Raw genomic sequence first — 7,962 nt, 5'->3', positions numbered from 1 at the left:
CATTTTTGCCTTTGATTCTTGCTGTTACTTGCTTCATCCTATCAGCATGTGGCAAATTACACAGCTTAACTTTATGACCAGAATAAGAACAAACGGTAAAATGGTTTCTGAAACCTTGAACCTGGGCAAAGAAGTCCCTTCCCGGACAGGCCATCGGCGGTCGGTGTCAGAACACTGAAAAATGTTGAGAAATCCCCTTTCAGAAGAGACTCACTTCCCCAGCCCCCCCACCCACTTTACTCACCATTTCTGGAGCCGCCATCATCCAAAGCAGAAATATTTTCCTTTTTCATTATAAAAGCAAGCGTGATGGTAAGCAGGCTGCCAACAGGGTAGTCCAATCGGGAAATACTTCCTTCCACCAAGTCACCCAGCCTTGTCGACTCAATCGTCACAGCGAATGGCATTATCGCGGGCATCTGTGTAACCCAATATGGCTGTGGCTATCAAATAGCCATTGGTGGTATGACTGCAGAGACCAGGGAGGGGAAAAATGTGACTTGCCTTTAATTAGTAAGTAAGGTAAGCAAACCTTTTCAGAAACTTCACATAAGAGAGTCTTCTGAACACAGACACTCCTTTTATAAAATAACAGATAGGTCCTGCCCCGTGCTAAGCAAGTGCGCCAAGAGGGGCAGGCAAAACGCTTTGGTGGGGGTTTCTATTCCTCCCTGTGACTGAGTCTGAGTTTAGACTCACAGCCGCTCCACAGACAAAAGAGAGGGAACCTGAGGGTGTTCTCACACAGTCAGCACTCTATAGAGACACTTGGCACTCTCTTCTGTGGGGGCCTCTAAGTCCCAAGGGGTTTTTGAACACAATACAGCTTTAAGATGTAAGATGTTTTATCAGGAGAGAACATAGCCCTGCCGCCGTGGGCAGAGGACTGAGCCCCATTGGAAGTCTAGTGGAGTGAAGCTGGGTGTGAATCGAGCATTCATTTATTCACCTAATATTTACGGGCCATCTGCCATGAGCCTGGCATCTAAACTCAGAGCAGATGGCAGAGGGGACAAAGCACTCACCTGTGGTCTCAGGTGATGACAAATGCTAGAACAAGATGAGGCTGGGAGAGGCTTAGGGAGTGATCAGGCAGGGTGGTGGAGGAAGGCTTCTAGGAAGAAGTGGTATTTTAGTCAAGACCTCCATGGTGGGACAAAGTCAGTCTTGTGAGTTAAGATGGTTCCAAGCACGGGACTGTCAACTCCAAAGGCCAGGAGAGATGAGCTGGGGATGTTTGAAGAACCCCAAGAAAACTATGTGCTTGGAGATTGGCAGATCGTGGAAGGCCTGGGACACTGGAAGGACTCGGGTTTGGTTTCTTTGAGATGGAAAACCACCAAAGAGCTGAGCAGGGCAAAGTCAGGTTCTACGCATGTGCAAGAGGTATAGAGTCAGAGGTGGATTCACAGAAAGCCAGGAGGATGCTACTGAAAACCTGGGTCACCATGGCGGTGACTTGGACCAGGATGCTGGTGGTGCAAAGGCTGGATTTCGGATTGGTTTTAAAGGTATCGGTGGCAGGATTTGCCACTGGCAATGAAGCCAAAGAAATATATTCAGCCAATTGTGGTTTCATTCAGTCTCGTTTTCCTGCCCACACCTCTCAATGTTTTTTGATTTAAGACCAGGAATCCTTCAAGCTCACCCATACGTCCTTTACATCTTTGTAACTACTGTCTCTAGCCCTTAAACCAACATTTGCCCTCAAAGACAGGGACGGAAGACTTAGAACTTAATTCTTTCTTTGTTTTCACCTGGGTTGCTGTAGATGGTGCCCCCATGGAACAAAGCTCTTGGAGGACAGAGTCTAGAATGTACTCTCGTGATGCCCGGCACAACGATGAGTGTGTGAGGGGGCTCCACAAACACAGATGAGCTGATCACAAACTAGGTGGTGGAATAATACTGAGTAGACACGTGGAAAACCAAAAGCAATCATGAGCAATCATTCATATATTAACATGTTGACATCTTGGCATGTGTTTCAGATGAAGTCTGTTTGCCAAGGTATAACAGGGAGATGACCCATGATGGTGGCTGAACTTCTATGACCACATAGCAGCCTCTCAGAAAGTTCACCTGTAAATCAATCCCATCAAATTCAAAATCAAATTTAGAGGAAATAGAAATCAGCATCTCCAGGGCTGACATCTGATATTCACCGAGGCCGTGTTTTGCTGGGTTTGGTGTGGAGGTGAGAAGGGACACCCTACCCTGAGGGTCCTCTACGAGCTGTGAAGCTTTTGTAACCATCTGCACCCAGCTTGAGGTCCCGGCATGGTCTCAGTCTCCACCCTGATGCTGTTAGTGAGAGAAGGGTGGCTTTGAGGGTAAGGCACAGGAAAAATTGTCAATCAAGAAGCTTTTGTCGCTTCACTGTTGGTCTTGGAAGGTAAATTTTCAAGGTAAGAAAAAGGGATTGGGCTTGAGAGGGCATTTCTTGGCTTACACAAATAAGATTTTTTCCAGAGAAATTTATATTTTAATATGTTGTAAGCACAGTTGCTCAAAAAGTGGTTTACTATTAAGAAAAGAAAAATATGTTTGAGTAGAGGCTATATTCCAGACCCAAAATCTGCTTTTTTTTTCTTCTGGGTACCAAGTTTTGTCTACTTTGAGACTTTTAAATTTAAGATATTAAATTCATTTAATTATGAAATTGTTTTATCTTTTGGATTCCTCAAAGCAAAAAGATATTTTAAAACATAATTAAAAACTTACGAGTGCAATATTGAAAACTTTTCCTCCGAAATGGGGGAATGCAGGGAGATGCACAATATTGATATATACCGTATCTATTCAACATTTGGAGTTCATTCCAGTTCAATAAAAGAAGAAAAAGAAAAGGAAAAGAAAGAGGAAGAAGAAGAAAGAGAATGAGGAGGAGGAGGAGGAGAAAAGGAGGTAAATGAGGAGAAAAAAAGAAGAAAAGAAAAAAGAGAAGTAAAGAAAATTTAAAAGTAAAGAATATGTACTGGTAAGAAAGAAATAAAAATATCATTATTCATAGACAACTATTTTTGTACATATAATATTTTTAAAATTCGAAAGATTATGAGAATTAATAAGGAAGTCAAGCCAGACATAAAATTACATATAAGTTCAATGTAAAATAATGTGAAAGCAATAATATTTTGATTTACCAGCAAGAAAGAGTATGAACATGAAATTTTGAAAAGATAATTTAGGGGCACCTGGGTGGCTCAGTCGGTTGAGCGTCCAACTTTGGCCCAGGTCATGATCTCACAGCTTGTGGATTCAAGCCCCGCGTCGGGCTCTGTGCTGACGGCTTGGAGCCTGGAGCCTGCTTCAGATTCTGTGTCTCCCTCTCTCCCCCTCCCCCACTCATGCTCTTTCTCAAAAATAAATAAAAAACATTTAAAAATAAATAAAAAGATAATTTACAGTGGCATCAAAAATGATCCAATACTTAAGAATAATCTAATAAATACTGCAAGACCTCTACACAGAAAATTATGCGACAAAATTGAAAGAAAATTTTAAAAACCTGGCCTGCTATGCCAGGAAATTTGACCACTTAGATAACATTTTATCTAAGGAATTTATCTATCAAATTCCTTGAAAAACAACTTAATGAAACCAACACTAGAAGAATACTCCTGTATCCGTTAAATAAATTAAATCCATAACTTAAAACTTTCCAAGGAAATTCTAGGTCGAGATGACTTTGCCAATAAATCTTTTCAAACATTTAAGAAAGAAGTTATCCCCATCTTTAAAAAAAAAACAAAACTCAGAGAATTGGAAAAGAGGAAATATTTCCCAACTCATTTATGAGGCCAGAATAACACTGACACCTCGAGTGACCAAGTGTCCTTGACTGCCTGGGACTGAGGGGGTTCCTTCAGTATTGTGACCAGGAAGTCTCAAGAGCATCAGAATGAGCTGATCACTCTACTGACACCAACATGGGAGAAGGAAATTATAAGAAAGGAAAACAACAGGCCAAGCTAATTCACAAACACTGATGCAAAAAAATTCTGAACAAGGTATTAACCAATGGAATCCAGCAATATACACAAAGGATAACATATTATGATCAAGGTTATATCTTAGAAACACAAGGTTGACTTAACATTCAGGAGTCAACTGTTGCAAGCTACCTCATTCACTGAATAAAGAAGGAAAACAATATAATCATTTCAATAGAAAAAGCCTTTGGTAAAATTCAATATCTGTTAATAAATTTTTAAAAATACCTCAGTGAACTAGGAGTGAAAAATTCATTTAATCTGATATAGGGTACCTATCTTTTTTTTTTTTTTTTTAATTTTTTTTTCCAACGTTTTTTATTTATGTTTGGGACAGAGAGAGACAGAGCATGAACGGGGGAGGGGCAGAGAGAGAGGGAGACACAGAATCGGAAACAGGCTCCAGGCTCCGAGCCATCAGCCCAGAGCCTGACGCGGGGCTCGAACTCACGGACCACGAGCCATCAGCCCAGAGCCTGACGCGGGGCTCGAACTCACGGACCACGAGATCGTGACCTGGCTGAAGTCAGACACTTAACCGACTGCGCCACCCAGGCGCCCCTAGGGTACCTATCTTAAAAACCCCTTTTATTCAACATGGCACGGGAGGTCTTTGCCAGAACGATATATATAGCAAGGAGAGGAAATAAAGTTTACAAATATTGAAATTTTTTAATATATCATAATTTTGAAGTATACCATCATTTGAATATACCATAATTGATTGAATATACCATAATTTATGTATGCATTCACCAGATGATGGACATTTGGGTTCTTTCTGGTTTGAGTCTACTGTGAATACAGCCATCAGGGACATTCACGTACAAGTCTTTGTACGGTCACAGATTTTCACCTCTCCTTGGTAGACAGTTAAGAGTAAATTTGTCAGATAGCAAATGTATGTTGAACTGTATAAGAAACTGTCACAATATTTTTCAAAATGGTTGAACAATAAATAAAAGTTCCAATTATCCCACAGCATTGTCAAAATTTAGCATTGTCTTGTCAATTTTTGCTCTTCTGGTGAATGTGTTGTGGTATCACAATGTGGTTTTAATTTATATTTCCCTGATGAATAATCAAGTTAAATATCTTTTCACGTCCTTATTAGCCATTTATGTACCTTGTTTTGTTAAGTGTCCCATTTAGATCTTTTACCCATTTTAAGTTGAATTTTTTGTTTTCTTAGTATTAATTAAAAGAATATGCATATGCACAATTATGTTACATTCTATAAATTCTGGATACAAGCCCTTTTCAGATATATATGGTGATAATTTCTCCCAAGCTTACATTTTAATTTTCTTTATAGTGTCTTTCAAAGAGCAGACATTTTCCATTTTTTTAAAGTTCACTTATTTATTTTGAGAGAGAGAGAGAGAGAGAGAGAGCACGAGCAGGGGAGGGGCAGGGAGAGACGGAGAGAGAATTCCAAGCTGCCTCTACTCTGTCAGCGCAGAGCCCAATGCGGGGCTAGAACCCACAAAGTCATGAGATCATGACCTGGGCCAAACCAAGAGTCAGTCGCTCAAACAACTGAGCCACCCAAGCACCCCAGAAGTCTTCAATTTTGATGAAACCCAACTTACTGATTTCTTCTTTTAAGACTCTTTTATGAAGCTTCGCAAACCCCAGCATAGCAAAGAGTTCTCTCCTAAGTGTTCTTTTAGAATTTTTGTAGTTTATCTTCTACATTTAGGTCCATCATACATTTTGAACTAAGTTGTGTGCATCATGTGAAGTAGGCATTGACATTCATATTTTTTCCCATATCAATAGGCAGCTGTCCAGCCTCATTTGTTCAGAATATTATCCTTTCCTTTATTGAATTACTTTGATCCTTTTGTTGAAAATTAAATGACCACATACATGGGTCTTTCTGCAGTCTCCAAAGGCACACTATGGTGATCTAATTTTTAAGTTTATATGAAACAACAAGGGGCCTAGAGGAATTAAGGCAATCTTGAAGAAAACAAAATCAGAGGAGTTAACACCATAGTAATTAAAACCAGTATAGTGTAAACACAAAAATGAACAAACCAAACAAGAGAAAGGAAGAGAGTAAGAAACAGATTAATATATATTCAGTCACCTGATTTACAAGAAACATCCAGTGATTCACTGGACAATGGATGGTCCTTCAATGAAAACAGGTGTAGGGAAATAAATGAACATTTACCCCTACCTCACACCATACACAGAATGAATTCAAATGGATCAAACAGCTAAATATAAACAGGGAAAATAGTAAACTTCAAGAAGAAAACACAGGGGGAATATCTTCATCAATGTTGGGTTAACAATGATGTCTTCAATAGGATGCAGAAAGTTCTAACTATTAAAAAAAATGCTAAATTACTTTTCATTCAAATTAGGAGATTCTGTTTCACCCAAAGACATTAAGAGATTAGAAAGGCAAACCACAGCCTGGAAGAAGTCGTTACCATTAAGCACATCCAACAAAAGACTTATTATCTCCAGAGTTCCCACAAATTGATAAGAAGAACCCAAGAATCCAATTTTTCAAAGGCAGAAGATTTAAGTAGGCCCTTCCCCAAAGAGGTTATTCAAATGGCCAAGAGCCTGTCTCATGGGGCTCAATGTCATTGCCATTTGGGGAAATGCAAATTAGAACCACAGCGGGATGCCACTCCACACCCCCAGATTGGCTACAACTAAGAAGACTGACAGTAGAAGGATGTTGGTGAACCGGACCCTTAACCCACTGCTAAGAGAGCAAATTGGAACCACCATTTGGTAAAACCTCTTCGTAGTTGCTAATGAAGTACACACGTATCCTATGACCTAAAAACCCCAATCCTAGATGTGTACCCAGCATGAATAACATAAATCAGGCACTAAAAGACATATACACAGGAATGTCCACCGCAGCAAAACACCTGACAGCCACCCAAATGATACACCAACAGAGAAGTGGAGACATAGATTATGTTTCATTTATCGGATCGAAAAATACACAGCAATGCAGCGAACGAAGTATAATTACAAGCAATCGCGTGGGTACGTTTCACACGCATAGTTTTGGGGCAAAAGAGATCACACACAAAAGGGTATACGCTCTACGGCTCTATTTATGTAAGATTCAAAAATGGCCAAAGTTAATGTACACGTGAGCACAGCAGTTACCTTCTGGGGGGGAGGGAGGAAATAACTAGGAGTCGGGGGGAGGGGTGATAGGGGGGAGGGGTGCCTCTGAGGTTCTGGGTGTGTTCCAGAGCAGATGTTGTCAACCTTGATGCTCTTGATATTTGGGGCTGGGTCCCTCTTTGCTGTGGGGTGCGCCCGCTCCGTTCCTGTCCTCGACATGATAGATGCCAGTAGCAAATGTCCCTGCCTCCAACTGGGACCCTCAGAAGTGCCTGCAAACATTTCCAATGGTCCCCGGGGGTGGAGCCCAAATCCCCCAGGCTGAGGAGCCCCGTTTTATTGCTGGTCCTGGAGGGAGCTAGGTATGTGTGCTCACTTGCCAGGTCACTGACTTCTACATAAGATTTGTCAACTTCTCTGCACCCACATTAAACTTCAGAAGATTCTAAAATCAAAAACAGAGTCAGTGAATAATTAAAAGAACCAAAAATGTCAGAGCCCGCAGGGACAGTAGATGGCGTGTTGTTTAACGTCTCGTTTGCAGGCAAGGGGGCTCGGGGTCGCCCCGGGCCCATGGCTGGTGGCCCCAGTGGGGAACTGAGTCAGGCAGGGGCTGATCCCGCGCGGGGGCTTGGCTGGACCTCCGGAACGCGAACCCCATGTGGAAACAGGGCCGGGGGACGTGGCGCCCCAGCACCCTGCAGAGAGCATTCTGAAAACCAACATCTCATGCAAACAGGATATTAGCTTTTGTCAGAGAGATCAAAACGGGCTTGAGGTTTTTCTTCACACCCTCAGCCTTGCCTGCGTGTGTGTCTCTCTCTCTCTGGCTTTATCTATTCATTTCTGTCCACAG

Source organism: Panthera tigris, chromosome C2 (assembly GCF_018350195.1).
Source record: "Panthera tigris isolate Pti1 chromosome C2, P.tigris_Pti1_mat1.1, whole genome shotgun sequence".
Lineage (NCBI taxonomy): Eukaryota > Metazoa > Chordata > Mammalia > Carnivora > Felidae > Panthera > Panthera tigris.
The sequence above is the reverse complement of the archived record's forward strand: the minus strand, read 5'-3'. Positions refer to the sequence as shown.